Source organism: Aethina tumida, chromosome 4 (assembly GCF_024364675.1).
Source record: "Aethina tumida isolate Nest 87 chromosome 4, icAetTumi1.1, whole genome shotgun sequence".
Taxonomy (NCBI): domain Eukaryota; kingdom Metazoa; phylum Arthropoda; class Insecta; order Coleoptera; family Nitidulidae; genus Aethina; species Aethina tumida.
The window spans coordinates 23,770,993-23,787,087 of record NC_065438.1 but is presented as its reverse complement, the minus strand read 5'-3'; the positions used below and the strand labels follow the sequence as shown (position 1 = coordinate 23,787,087).

The 16,095-nt window shown below is 30.0% G+C and overlaps 1 protein-coding gene and 1 long non-coding RNA gene across 3 annotated transcripts in view; one reads left to right on the top strand and one right to left on the bottom strand.

The window, feature by feature from the left end:
* The window catches only part of LOC109602030 (frizzled-2), a 100,178-nt gene that overhangs the window by 27,027 nt on the left and 57,056 nt on the right, over positions 1–16,095 (bottom strand). The gene's annotated exons all lie outside the window — the stretch shown is intronic.
* LOC109602041 (uncharacterized) lies at positions 15,022–15,552 on the top strand. Of its 2 annotated transcripts, none has more exons than XR_002191702.2 (3): positions 15,022–15,107; positions 15,157–15,404; positions 15,460–15,552. It is a non-coding gene; the product is annotated as an uncharacterized LOC109602041 (long non-coding RNA). The 2 variants fall into 2 exon arrangements; XR_007547800.1 differs by having other exon boundaries at positions 15,059–15,107; positions 15,169–15,404.

Here is a 16,095-nt window from a genome sequence, read left to right as displayed (position 1 = left end):
GTTTTTATCTTTAATTATTATTTATCCAAATCAAAAAAGAAATTGTCTCTTTATTTCATGCTGTAGTTTTGAGTAGTAAAGATTTGATAACTTTTTTTCTACAATTCTATAAAATCAGGACAAATTTAAATGAATAAATATCATTTACACGGGCTAATATGTATCTCCATATTCACCAATTGGGATAAAATTAAGTTTTTTAGCAAACATTTCAAAAACCAGGATTAGATTTAAGAAAAAATATGAATATTTTCCAATTTTATCAAAAACTAACTTCACATTAGTTCATTTTACGTGTGTTTTTATTTTTAATTATTATTTATCCACATCAAAAAAGAATTTGTCTCTTTATTTCATGCTGAATTTTTGTGTAGTAAAGATCTCATAACTTTTTTCTACAATTTTATAATATCAGGGCAAATTTCAGTAAATAAATATCATTTTCACGGGCTAATATGCATCTCCATATTCTCCAATTGGAGAAGAAAATTAAGTTTTTTAGCAAACATTTTAAAAACCAGGATTAGATTTAAAAAAAAATATGAATATTTTCCAATTTTATCAAAAATTAACTACACATTAGTTCATTTTACGTGTGTTTTTATCTTTATTTCATGCTGTAGTTTTGTGTAGTAAAGATCTCATAACTTTTTTTTCTACAATTTTATAATATCAGGGCAAATTTCAGTAAATAAATATCATTTTCACGGGCTAATATGTATTTCCATATTCCCCAATTGGGATAAAATTAAGTTTTTTAACAAACATTTCAAAAGCCAGAACCAGATTTAAGAAAAAATATGAATATTTTCCAATTTTATCAAAAATTAACTACACATTAGTTTATTTTACGAGTGCTTTTATCTTTAATTATTATTTATCCACATCAAAAAAGAAATTGTCTCTTTATTTCATGCTGTAGTTTTGTGTAGTAAAGATCTGACAACTTTTTTTTTGCAATTTAATAAAGCAAGAGCAAATCTCAGTGAATAAATATCATTTTCACGGGCTAATATGTATCTCCATATTCTCCAATTGGGAGAAAATTAAGTTTTTTAGCAAACATTTCAAAAATCAGGATCAGATTTAAGAAAAAAATATGAATATTTTTCAATTTTATCAAAAATTAATTAACACATTAGTTCATTTTACGTGTGTTCTTATCTTTAATCATTATTTATTCACATCAAAAAGGAAATCATCTCTTTCAAAAGCCAGAAATGAAGAAAATATATAAAGATTTTCAAATTCTATTATAAAGATAAGAATTTTTATATGTGCTTTATGTCTGTAATTTTTATTCATCCATATCAAAAAAGCATCTCTTTATTGCCCTCTGTGTTTAGTGTAGCAAAAACAACATCCATAAAAGCAACAAAAGCATCTCGTCGTCCCATTGTTCCTTTTAATTAATGCCGCTCCATTTTCGGGCAAAAGTATTTGTCATAATAAACGCCAAGTCACAAAAGAACATGGCGTCAGCCATGGAATTGCGCGGAGGCGTTTTCGTTGGTTACCGTCCGAGGTGAAAGTTCATGCCGGCACGGGGAAACATGTTGCACCACGTGTGGGAGTGGAACAAGTTTACGGCGAAGCTCGTTTTCCACCGTCAAAAATTTTAAAAGAAATGGAACCAGATTTGGGCCATTAATCAACTTACGTATTGTTTAGTTTCGTGTGGGACCCGGTAATTATTCAATGTTGTGATTTATAAGGTATTATTGAAATTTATTGTTTGGGAGGCGAACCATTAATTATATCTACAATCGTAGATAAAACGGAAGAAACATGGCGAAACGTATTAATAACGCTGTTGTTGGATTTAACGTCTAAATTATACGTTGAGGACGAAATTTGTACACCGGGCCCGAAAACTTTTAAATTACTCTCTCTATATTCAAATGGCTTTCGCCCCGGTGAACTTTGTCGGGGACATCAATGGAGGGTTTAGAAGTTTACTTTATCCCTGCTTTATTTATCCTAATCCCAGTCAGGAAGCCGCAAAGCCTTGGATGTTTCTTTTGCTACACTTTATAACACATCAATTTTGTCAATAAAGATTAATTATGCAAGAAACACTCTCAACGTTTCCATCTAGTTAAATATCTGCATCGAGATGATTAAATGTACCAACGAAGCGGTGTATAATCAAGGAAATAATTAATGTCCTACAATAATTATATTAAACATGGCCAATACAGATATCAATCAAATCGTACACACACACTTGCACTTAATGAATCGTAGGAATTTAAGTCCGTTGCCGGCAAAACTGGAAATTATATTATTTGCCTGAAATCCCGATGAAATACCATGGTTATTGACTCCCAATTAGCTTTAATTATCGATTAGGAGTTTTTGCACGGAGGTGCTAAATTAAGTTGTTGGATATAACATTTGCATAATCTTACCGAACGAAAGTCTCACAACATACCTAAAAACAAACGTGGTTTAATTAGTATAATTGGGAACACAATGATATATATTAAAGAAACCATAAATCCGACAATTTTAAACACTTGTGCACAGGATAATGCGCAATATTGTCTGAAGATTGAGTTAATTTCCTTCGTTTAATTAAATTTCATTTAGATAAGTACAATGGTTTTAAGTGAAACTGTTGTTATGGAACGCGATTTCCGCTGTTACGTACGTATCATGGTTATTTCAATTTGCATAATATATTTTGAATATTTCTCAGTCATTTAATACACTATGCATCCTTTCAAGTGGATAATTTAAATTATTTTGAAATTCAGAATACCAATGACATTGTATTGCAACAAATATATTAGCAAAATATGTTTTAAATTAAACAAAATTACATCAACAATTATAAAACTGCAAATTCTTTGGGAAATTAATAAATTCAGTTTCGAAAGTGTAGACTCTCTCTGTAAATCATGAATTGACATTTTAAATTTAATTCATACAAAGCTTTTTGTAAGAAATTAAATCGTAGCTAAAAATGTTAAAAAAATTCATTCTTAACAAAATTTTAAACAAAAAGAAGCATTTAGTTTTAAAAATCAAAATTCCAATGACATTGTATTACAACAGATATATTATCAAAATATGTGTTAAATTAAACAAAATTACATCAACAACAGTACTTTTAAACCAACAATAAAACTCCAAATTCTTTGTGAAATTAATAAATACAATTTCGAAAGTTTAACTATACTCTGTAAATGATGAATTGACATTTTTAAATTTAATTCATACAAAGCTTTTTGCAAAAAATTAAATCGTAGCTAAAAATGTAAAAAAATTCATTCTTAACACAATTTTAACCAAAAAGAAGCATTTAGTTTTAAAAATCAGAATTCCACTGACATTGTGTTACAACAAATATATTATCAAAATATGTTTTAAATTAAACAAAATTACATCAACAACAGTACTTTTAAACCAATAATAAAACTCCAAATTCTTTGTGAAATTAATAAATTCAATTTCGAAAGTTTAACTATACTCTGTAAATGATGAATTAACATTTTTAAATTTAATTTATACAAAGCTTTTTGCTAAAAATGTAAAAAAGTTTATTTTTAACACAATTTTAACAAAAAAGAAGCATGTAGTTTTAAAATTAAAATATCAATGACATTGTACTGCAACAAATATATTATCAAAATATGTTTTAAATTACAATTAAATAACAAAATTATATCAATAACAGTACTTTTAAACCAATAATAAAACGCCAATTTTTTTGAAAAATTAATAAATTCAATTTCGAAAGTTTAACTCCACTTTGTAAATGATGAATTGACATTTTAAAATTTATTTCATGCAAAACTTTTTGCAAAAAATTAAATCGTACCAAAAAAACGTAATAAAATTCATTCTTAACACAATTTTAACCAAAAAGGTGCATTTAGTAAGGTATCACTAAATATCTAATGAAAATCTTCAGAAAAGAGCCTTCTTGGAGGCATTTTACGGTGTTAAATGTCAGACAAATTAAGAATGGACCGAACAAAATGTGTTCAAATCTACAAAATGCGTTTTCTGAAAATAAAAATTTTACAGGAAATGGAATATTGTATACTTTTAATTTGTTTAGAAAACATATTTTTAAGATTGTTTGTAATAATTATAAATAAAAACTTATTTTTAATTAATTTATACAAAGAGTGTAAACGTTTATTTTTCCAGTTTTCAGAAAACATTAATAATAATTAATTATTATTGAATTCTTGTAACAGTGCATTTTAAAATCTATTTAAGCTGAGAAATTCAAATTATTCACTTTAATAGTCGGCGTAAGTATTTTATTGGGGGGAACCATTGAGTAATACTTTTTTAAAAACAGGAATTTCATTAGGATGCTGAATATTCAGTTGAAACATCTATAATATTTGCATTTATGACTTGTAATTATATGGCTGGTATTATAATGGCCAACTTTATGATCGCCAATTACGGATCGCATTTTTCCACGACCACTAAAGGGAATACTTTGTAGTTAATTACATGCCTCCTCATTGTTTCCACATTAAAAATTGCCACACATAAATCGATTATTAATCAATAACAACACAATGAAACCAAGACTGAAAATCACTTCTGCCGTTGCAAATTTCTTCATAACAACAAAACAAACAAGTCGCACGTAATGTTTACCCTTGTGGATTCACAAGAAAAACCTGTTGACCCGACACTATTTGCTTACAATTGTAACAATTCCTCATATTGATCCTTCAGCCAACATTACACACGGCACATGTATGCAAACATTCCCAGAAATGATATAAAAAGCCAACCCTTCACCAGCAACCATCAGTCACACCCAGCTTCCCAACACAATGAACACCTCGCTGATTTTGTTGTGCATCCTGGTGCCTTGCCTCTGCCAGCAACTTACCCTAAAGCCGCTGCCGAAGGAAGAAGCCAAGAAACGCATGGACAACCCCGCGAACAAAGAAAAATGCATCCACCCATCGCCGATCAAGCCGCAACCGGGCCCGAACGACGACGCCAACACCGGTGACCTCATCTATCGAACCAGAGTGGGTGGTGACAGAATTTTGATTCGCGAAGTAATTTTAATTCCCACTTTGGCTTCGACGGATCAAATTTACGAGCTAGTCCTGCCCCACGACTGCGAATTGGACGTTACGACGGTGAGGTTCATAAATTTGGGGAGGCAAAGGGCCAACGGTTTGGAGATTGACGTTGCCACGTCTAACGTCATCAACATTTTGTTCGAAGTTACGGCCGGAATAGACCCCAGGATCCTTGTGGAGGTTTACGGAAAACGTTCCTGCAATTTTTTTAATTTGTAACTTGTTTTCGTACCGCTGGCTTAATAAATGGTTTGATTAGATAAAAACGATTATTTTTATATTCTGAATAATTGGAGCATCGGATTTTCCGTGCAATTACTAATCTAATAATCTAGAATTTACATAAAAATTAAAGGATAATAATAATGTAATCTAAAGTACAGAGACAAACAGCGTTTTGACCCAGATAATTTTGGTAAACACCACACGTAGCCCAAAACTGATAACACCTGCAAACTATATAAACAACCGCCAGCAACGCAAACCATCAATGAATAAAACGACAATGTATCGACTAGTTTTATTTGCAACTCTCGTGGCGTCGTGCTTGTGCGACGACACACCAACCCCCACGCTGAAAGTCCTCACGAAGCAAGAATTCCAGGATCTGAGTGCTAAAAGAAACGGCGACACTGTTTGGGCCAGTGAAACAGTATCGGTGCCTCCAGACAACGGCGGAAATTACGGTGATTTGGTGTACAGGGCCAGGACGAACGGCGACAGACTGTTGGTGAGGGATGTGGTGTTGCTGCCGAGTTTGGACTCGTTCGAGCAAGACATACAGTGGTACGCTTCGATATCAGGTGCCAGGACGATCAGCACCGTGAGGGTTATCAACATAGGCAGAGAAAGGGCTTACACTTTAAGGATTGACGTGGCCGGACAGGATGCACAGGTTATTTTTAGAGTACCTTCTTATCAGGATCCTAGATTGCTTATAGAAGTTTATGGTTATTAGTTGAAGATCAATAAAAATGTGGTGTTATTTGATTAGGCGTTTCAATTATTACATTTAATAATAAAATAAATTGAATATATATATTGAAGACAATATAATATAACATAAATCATTAAAACAATAAGTACTAAAATTGAATGTCTGTATAAAAAATACTATATAAGAGCATATCGAATTTTGCAACATCAGTCAACATGAAGTGCCTTTTAGTGCTTACAGTTCTGTGTGTGCTACACTTTGGGAAGTCACAATATTATCAAGGCGTACCATCATATCTAAATGGGTTCGACTCAGATTATATAAGTGTTGATCCAGATTTCGAGAATTCTTACAGACCGAGAGGATACGAACCGTATTACGGTCAACATGACAACGACAGGTCACTGCATGTTAAAAAAATAAAAGTCCGACCTGTAGAAGATGAAGATGCTTATGGACAATACAACTACGGTGGTAAATACGGCGTAAATTCATATCAAGACGATGGCGAAGAATCAGGTGGATGGCCATCTTTTGGTGGATTGGCAGCAAGACCATACAGACCTTGGGGACAAGAGGATCCATTTAAGAAAAAGAACGTTTTCAATATATTCGATTCATTGGGCAATCTGAAAAATAGTGTCAAAAATACGTTTTCATCACTCTGGAAACCAATTTTTGGCGGTGACGCTCCTGAGGAACCAGAAGAAGACATGCGTTTATATAGACAATGGGCGCGATAGGTCTATATATATTTGTTAAATAATACATTTGTTTAATTTTAAATATATTCAACATAACGAACTACTAACTATTTAAAAAAAAACTATTGAATTTTTTAATATTATATTGTAAGAAATATATTATCAAAATAGGTTTTCATGAACAGGGTAATCTCCTGTATAAATTAATCAACAACAACATTTAAGCTTGTAATAAAACTAATTTCACCAAATTTCTCGTTAATTAAATTAATTAAATTTAGAAAAACTGGAAAATAACCGTCATATTTTTCCAATCAGTTCAAAAGTGTCTTTTGGAAAAAGATTTTTATGCCTATTAAATATATAAAAACTAAAATAAATTTAAAATACTGTCCGTCCACAGCTACAAATTTTCAAAAAATATTATTGGTTAGAATAAAACAGATTGAAAAAACTCGCAGTGCACTACTATACTCCACTCAAACTACGTTCGGAGTAACATGAAGAAATTTAATTCCGTGATGGATAACATGTTTCTTATGGTTACTTTGGAAGTGTTGGTTCATGTTGACGCCAACTACTAAATACTAAACTTCTGCCAGGTCAGCATTCAAGCATATCACAAATTTGTTTACTTTATTGTTATTATTATTTATTTAATATTTCGATATAAAATATCAATTATAATGTTGATTTTCATGTTACAATTATTGAGTCCAAAACCCTGTCATTAATCATTCCGTACCTTATGTGAATAGAGTGTATATTCCTAAAGTGATTATCTCATTTTGGACATTTAAAAAACAAATTTTTAGTTTTCTTATTAGAAAAAATATGAGAAAACTTTCCTCGTTTAGTCCACCGTAATAAAACTAATGTCACCAAATTTCTCGACAAATTAATTAAATTTAGAAAAATTGGTAAATAAATAACTGTCATATTTTTCCAATCAGTTCAAAAGAGTCCTTTGGAAAAAGATTTTTATGTCTATTAAACATATAAAAACTAAAATAAATTTAAAATACTGTCCGTCCACAACTACAAATACTCAAAATATTATTGGTTAGAATAAAACATATTGAAAAAACTTGCAGTGCATTACTATACTCCATTCAAACTACGTTCGGAGTAACATGAAGAAATTTAATTCCGTGATAGATAACATGTTTCTTATTGGTTAGTTTGGAAGTGTTGGTTCATGTTGATGCCAACTACTAAATACTAAAGTTCTGCCAGGTCTGCATTCAGGCATATCATAAATTTATTTATTTTATTGTTATATTTCGATATAAAATAACAATTATAATGTTGATTTTCATGTTACAATTATTGAGTCCAAAACCCTGTCGGTAAACATTCCGTACCTTACGTGAATAGAGTGTATATTCCTAAAGTGATTATCTCATTTTGGACATTTAAATAACAAATTTTTGGCTTTTTTATTATAAAATATCTGAGAAAACTTTACTAGTTTAGTCCACCTTTTATACAGTTTCATTGGTACTACTTTAATAATTTACATTAACAACAAGCAATACATTTCAACGTCTTCAGCTTGAGAGAAATGTATAACATTAACCTCGCGAGCTGCATACATGCACACAGCAGAAAACAATCCGCATTGTTTTTATTGCGGCCATAATAACAGTCATTAGTGCTAATACCATTAGAATTTAATGGTTATTAAATAATTTATGTCATTGTCTCAAGATACTATCGGGACTCCATAATTAATAAATGGACGTGTTCGCTGCGCATTTTTCGAATTTGCACAACGGGGACGGCTTTTTTCGTTAAATATTAATTGGATCGGCATAGTTCGAATTGTCCAATTCCATATTCGTAATCTCGATCGTCTGGACGTTTTTTTTTTCTGGCGATGCGCGCGCATGAATTATTCGAATCGCGATCGCGACGACAGGTTTTGTTGCAAAACAACAATTTGTCGCAGGTGGCGGACGTTAACTCTTCCGACGACGCGACGTGTCAACCGGGTTGCCTAATTGTGGGTGGCACCGAGTGTCGCCATCTTCCATCCAAATTTACAAGTAATTGAGTTATCTGCTTACTGAGTGCGGAATAAAAGTTATTTGCTGCACAATCGACAACCGGTTAACACATAAACAACATGCAAATCGGTCCGATTAACAGAAAACGCCCCGAGTTCTAATTGTAAAAGTCCGAATAATAATAAAATCAGGTTGAGCCGCACCGGTAATTGACGTACGCGTGATTATTGTATGCAAAGTGGCGTGGATAACGACAAAAACAATTTATACGGGCTGCAAAGAATGTGTCACGATTAATATCTATATTTCTTTCAATTAACGCCCGGCTAGTCGATAAATCGCGTTCACTTTCGGCGTTAAGTGCAGGAATGCGCGTCGATAAACCTTATTGAACGATTTAATTATTTTAATTAGTCCGATACATTGTTCTTTTCCTCGATAACAGTTTTTTTTTTCTTGAGATACGATCTGGGACGGAAAACTAGTGGCTAATTTATGTTAATGTGATTTATAATCTGCATAAATTGAGTTATTAAAACCGAATTTAAAAAGAGCTCACGCCCAACTATTACTTTTCAACGGTCGCAACAATGAGTTTTGATCGTCAATCACCGATCCGTGTTTATTGGCCTGATATTGATTTTATTGGTTTCCGACGCGAGTCGGCAATAAAACTTTGCAGAACAAACAAGGCAATACGCTTTCCGTTCGCCGGACAATAATTCAAAAACTAGAAAGCGTGGTTTTTTAAATTTCGACCCGTACGAGTTGGAAATTACGCTCGGTCTGGCAGAGATTCATTGTTTAATTTGCTCGTCATTTATTCATCGACAGCACACTTTAAAAGTGCTGTTATGTACTTTGTCTCGAGTAACACGTCGATTATTTTGCCTCTGGCGTGCAGTAATTGTTTCAAACTTGAGATCCACTTCCCCGGTAGTTACGTCGTTGGTAAAAGTCCTCAAGTACGACCACAGTTTAATTTCGCAGTTTACTGTTACAAATATCATTCAATGATATTAATAATTTCAGGATTTGCAACTTAAATCCAGTTTAATACGTCCAAGTATCGGCGACAAAACGGCCCGGGGAATTTATCACAAAGATTTGTACAATTGTATCAGAGAAAATCCGCATCTAAATTTCATTCAAATCGGATTAAGGAAGTTAATACTCGACGCTGTCTTTTTTTATTTTGGAACTATGCCCGGGGATTAAATGTTAAATTTTCCTGGAGCATAAATCATTGTGAATTATCGTCGGTTTCAATTACTCGGATGCATAACTCAGGGATGCCCGTCAAATTGTCGTAGTGGCATCAATTTATGCACCAGGAACTGGAAATTGTAATTAAAACGATTGAAAAGCATTGATTGTGTGTTTAATTTTGGCGTGTACATAAAGTGACACTTGAGCAGGTAAAGTAGATGTCTAATTTTACTTACACTTGTAACGTTTAAAGATGTTGATTGTATACATAATTTGGGCGTATAAATAAAATGACATTTGAGTAGCTAAAGTGGAGGTTTAAATTTAATTTAATTCAAGAAATTTTTACTATTAAAGTTTATCAGTGTTGTTGATTTTATATTTAATTTTGGGAGGTTAATAAAATGATATTTGAGTGGGTAAAGTATATGTCTAATTTTAATTTAATCTGGAACTGCAAATTATAAATAAAATGATTAATAAAATAATAACTGTATGTTTAGTTTTAGCATACAAATAAAGTGACATTTGAGTGGGTAAAGTAGATTTCTAGTTTTAACTTAGTTCAATTAGTAAAATTATCAGTGTTGTTGATTTATATTTAATTTTGTCGAATAAATAGAGATTTGAGTTGGTAAAGTAGATATCTAATTTTAATTTAAACAGGAACAGAAAATTGTAATTAAAACATTTAAAAAAATATTGATTGTATGTTTAATTTTGGCATGACAATAAACTAATATTTGAGTGAGTAAAATGGTCTAGTTTTAATTTAATTAAAAAAAATATATTAAATGTATGTTTAATTTTGGGATACAAATAAAGTGACATTTGAGTGGGTAAAGTAGATGTCTAGTTTTAATTTAATTCAAGAAACTTTTGCTAGTAAAATTTATCAATTTTTTTATATTTTATATTTTTTATATTTTATATTTTTTATATTTTATATTTTTTATATTTTTTATATTTTATATTTTTTATATTTTATATTTTTTATATTTTATATTTTATATTTTTTATATTTTATATTTTTTATATTTTATATTTTTTATATTTTATATTTTATATTTTATATTTTATATTTTATATATTATATTTTATATTTTATATTTTATATTTTATATTTTATATTTTATATTTTATATTATATATTTTATATTTTATATTTTATATTTTATATTTTATATTTTATATTTTATATTTTATATTTTATATTTTATATTTTATATTTTATATTTTATATTTTATATTTTATATTTTATATTTTATATTTTATATTTTATATTTTATATTTTATATTTTATATTTTATATTTTATATTTTATATTTTATATTTTATATTTTATATTTTATATTTTATATTTTATATTTTATATTTTATATTTTATATTTTATATTTTATATTTTATATTTTATATTTTATATTTTATATTTTATATTTTATATTTTATATTTTATATTTTATATTTTATATTTTATATTTTATATTTTATATTTTATATTTTATATTTTATATTTTATATTTTATATTTTATATTTTATATTTTATATTTTATATTTTATATTTTATATTTTATATTTTATATTTTATATTTTATATTTTATATTTTATATTTTATATTTTATATTTTATATTTTATATTTTATATTTTATATTTTATATTTTATATTTTATATTTTATATTTTATATTTTATATTTATTTTACATTTTATATTTTATAATATTTGTGTGGATAAAGTAGATATCTAGTTTTAATTTGTTTCAAGAAACTTTTACTAGTAAAATTTATCAGTGTTGTTGATTTTATATTTAATTTTGACGAGCGAATAAAGTGACATTTGAGTGAGTAAAGTATTAAAGTTTATGGATATTGTTGATTTTACATTTAAGTTTAACATATAAATAAAGTGACATTTTAGTAGGTAAAGTAGATATCTAATTTTAACTTAATAAACAACCTTACACATCAAATATTCATGAATGTTGTTGATTGTATATTTAATTTGGGCGTATAAATAAAGTAACATTTGAGTGGGTAAAATAGATGCCCAATTTTAATTTAACCAGGAAACTTATACTCTTAATGTATAAGGATGTTGTTGTGTTTGTTTTGAAACGGGTTTCCTCTCCACACGAAAATAAATCGATCTGATAAACAACGGCGGCTTTTTAGAAGGTTCATAGGTTTATTTTTTCTTCACTGTCGATTATTATAACATCTGTTGTGTTATCTAACTGTTTTAGTGCCCAAAACTTGGCCACCATTGTATTAGAAACACAATAACGGAGCTGTTAATTTTTCCTATACAATGTCGAGGGAACTGGTTCAAAAAAGAAGAGAAATCTAGCAATAGTTTAAAACGATTACACTACTTGAAATTTTCCGGCCGACAAACGCCATAAAATCCGAAAATTGCAGCGACTTTCTACTGTCAAACCGTACCCAGAACAGGCAGCAATTTTCCTGAATACCACGTCTCAATTATCCCCCCATTAAAAACACGAGCGAGCATTTTATTCAGCGGCGATTTATTTAAAACGCCGATTGAATTTGTTCGATCGGTACTTATTTACAACTTAGACCAACGCGTTATTCACGTGGGACAGCTAAACTGAAACGGCGACCATAAATCCGACTTCGAATTGGATCAAGCACATTTTTTACTTCCTCCAGCCGTAAATATTTATCATAATTAATAGAGGAATTGTGTATATTTATAATTCGAGGCCCTTTCGGGTGTAATTACGTCGTTTTGAATGCGTGGGTACGGCCCAAACCCGAATCCATTAGAGCTAATTACGTTTTAAGTGATACGTAATTTAGGTGTGTTTTTTCTCGGTTCGGGTTCGTTAAAACGCGAGACCGAAAATCTGGTTTTCTAATGACCATTTTGGCGCACGATCTGCGATCGTTATCGTCCGTTGAGTTACCTCTTCATTGTCGCACCGATTTATCGGCGACGCTTTCGGTGTCGCGCTGAACGGCAGGCGGCGAGGCGAAAATCGCGAAAGCCAACAAATTGATTTTATGCACGGGTTTTCCGTATTAATGCGAGAGGATCGCCATGTTTAGACCGTTTGAATAAGCGGATCCATTAATAATCGCGAATAATATAAATTGAAGGCGATATTAAATGCGGACAAGCTGGCGAATAATTAAGGAGTGAATATCAGGAATTGTGTGTAATTGAATTTACAAGTCGGGACGTTAATGTTTTAGTCGACTTAATCTTTTTCGCTGCGATTGCTAAATGCAAAACAGGTTGCCACATTGAATAAACATTAAAGTATCTTCTACTTGTTTCATTTGTTTCTGCCTTGGAGACTGGAAAAGCATTTTAAATGACGTTAATTTGTAGATTTTGACAACGTTCAGACACAGTCTATTAAGAACTAACCTTTTAAGACACTTAAGTGTACATTTCTTGTTATACTCAAAGTTAGAAAATATAAAAAAGATAAAAATTACTTACCTACTTACAATAGTTTCTGTTTTATTTATGTATTTTTACCTTTGAAATTAAGAAATTAAGAATTTTGACGATAGAAAATACGAGAAAAAAAGACAAAAGTTACTTCTTTACTACTCACAATAGTTATGAAGATTTTTCTACTTTATTTGTGTGTTTTTACATTTGAAACCAAGAAAAAGATTTGAAGTTTATGAAGAACTTATTTTCAAAGAGTTGATTTTTCGTTTCCTGTTGTACTCAAAGCATTGAAAGTTAGAAAATATAGAAAAAAAGACAAAAAAATAACTTCTATTTCATTGAATTACTCATAGTTAACTACTCACAATAGTTATGAAGTTTTTTCTACTTTATTTGTAGATTTTGACAATTTTCAAGCAAAGTCTATGTGAAGAACTAATTTTCAAAGAGTTGATTTTTCGTTTCCTGTTGTACTCAAAGCATTGAAAGTTAGAAAATATGAAAAAAAAAGACAAAAAAATAACTTCTTTTTCATTGAATTACTCATAGTTAACTACTCACAATAGTTATGAAGTTTTTTCTACTTTATTTGTGCATGTTTACATTTGAAACCAAGAAAAACATTTGAAACGATACTAATTTGAAGATTTAGACAATTTTCGGGCAAAGTCTATGAAGAATTAATTTTCACATAGTTGATTTTTCGTTTCCTGCTGTTGTCAAAGCATTGAAAGTTAGAAAATATGAAGAAAAAGAAAAAAATAACTTCTTTTTCATTGAATTACTCATAGTTAACTACTCACAATAGTTATGAAGTTTTTTCTACTTTATTTGTGTATTTTTACATTTGAAACCGAGAAAAACATTTGAAACGACACTAATTTGTAAATTTTGACAAATTTTAGGCAAAGTCTATGAAGAACTAAATTTCTAAGAGTTGAGTGTTCGTTTCCTGTTATACTCAAAGCACTGAAAGTTAGAAAATATGAAAAAAAAAGACAAAAAAATAACTTCTTTTTTATTGAATTACTCATAGTTAACTACTCACAATAGTTATGAAGTTTTTTCTACTTTATTTGTATATTTTTACATTTGAGACCACGAAAAACATTTGAATCGACCCTAATTTGTAGATTTTGACAATTTTCAGGCAGTCTATGAAGAACTAATTTTCAAAGAGTTGATTTTTCGTTTTCTGTTGTACTCAAAGCACTGAAAGTTAGAAAATATAAAAAAAAAAACAAAAAAATAACTTCTTTTTCATTGAATTGCTCATAGTTAACTACTCACTATAGTTATTAAGTTTTTTCTACTTTATTTGTGTATTTTTATATTTGAAATCAAGAAAAACATTTGAAACGACCCTAATTTGTAGATATTGACAATTTTCAGGCTAAGTTTATGAAAAACTAAATTTCTAAGAGTTAAGTGTTCATTTCCTGTTATACTTAAAAATCTTGAAAGAAGAGATATGAAAAAAACAAACCATTGTTACAAGTTAAAATGTGCTTATACCTTTCTTAAATGTTGTTTTTTGACGTCTGTTACAAATCTTTAGAAAACCATTAAAAATTCGTTATTTTGAAACACAGACAAGTTAATTCTCATGTAAACTAACTAACTGACAGTATTAATAAATATAAAATTAGCAGACTTGTCATAGAGTGACAGAATAAAGGTCAAATTATGAAAATCTTGATTAACGGTTATTTATTACAGCTGGAAATAATTTTATCTTCTTAGGTACGTCTTTAATGGTAATCCTCCGGTTAAATATTAATTTTAGTAACAGATCCTTTGGCAGGTTATAAATAGTGGAATAATAAATAACATACATAGATGTAAGGTGAAGAAAGACTGTCCTCACAATGATTGAACCAATCAATATTATCATCTTCCACCTATGTCTTTACATTTTTAGAGTAGTGATGCCTTCTTCGTATGTGGGGGTTATGTTTTACTTTATGTTTTTTTACGAGATGATTCTAATTTGTATAGCAGTTTACATGTACGTACAGGAAGAGGAGGACGATGGTTAAGGTAATTCAATCCCAGTTTGTATATTAATATTAACTTTGATCCTCGACGTTTTCAGATCAGTTTGTGCCCTTGGTCCGCGGACGACAATCAACAATCACCGACTATTTACATTATTTTTTAAATTAAAAGTTAAATAATGCAACTCGTACGTTTGTTTCCTTCCTTTTAAACCTATCCCTTGACCGTAACAACAACATTCACAAATTGTTCGCGTGTAACTTTAATGCGTTCACTGGAAAGGCAAGTGTAAAAAAATGTTTGAACATAAGTAGGTTTTGCCGGACACTATCATCTAATTAATCCGCACAGGCCTGCGAGTTATAGGTCGAAACTGTACAAACACAACCAGCAACAACGCACATAAACAATCGTCGAGATAAAAGTGCTGAAATTGCACGCCCGCAGCCACATTAACATACAAATTATCCCAGCTGATTGAGAAATTGTCCGGGAGATAAGTGAGATAAGGATTTTTGTCGTGTCTAACTGAAACACTTGTGCGAGGTGTACCAAATCGGTTGGCTATGGCTGTTACCCGGATTTCCGGAAGTGGAAAAAATTTGATTTAGGTATTCTGAGCACAACAAGAACATACTGTGACCTCTTATCGCTCTGGAATTATCTGAGGAATCTGATTTTTGGAGGATTATGGAAAATTTAATTTATAACTTATATTAAACTTAACTTGTTA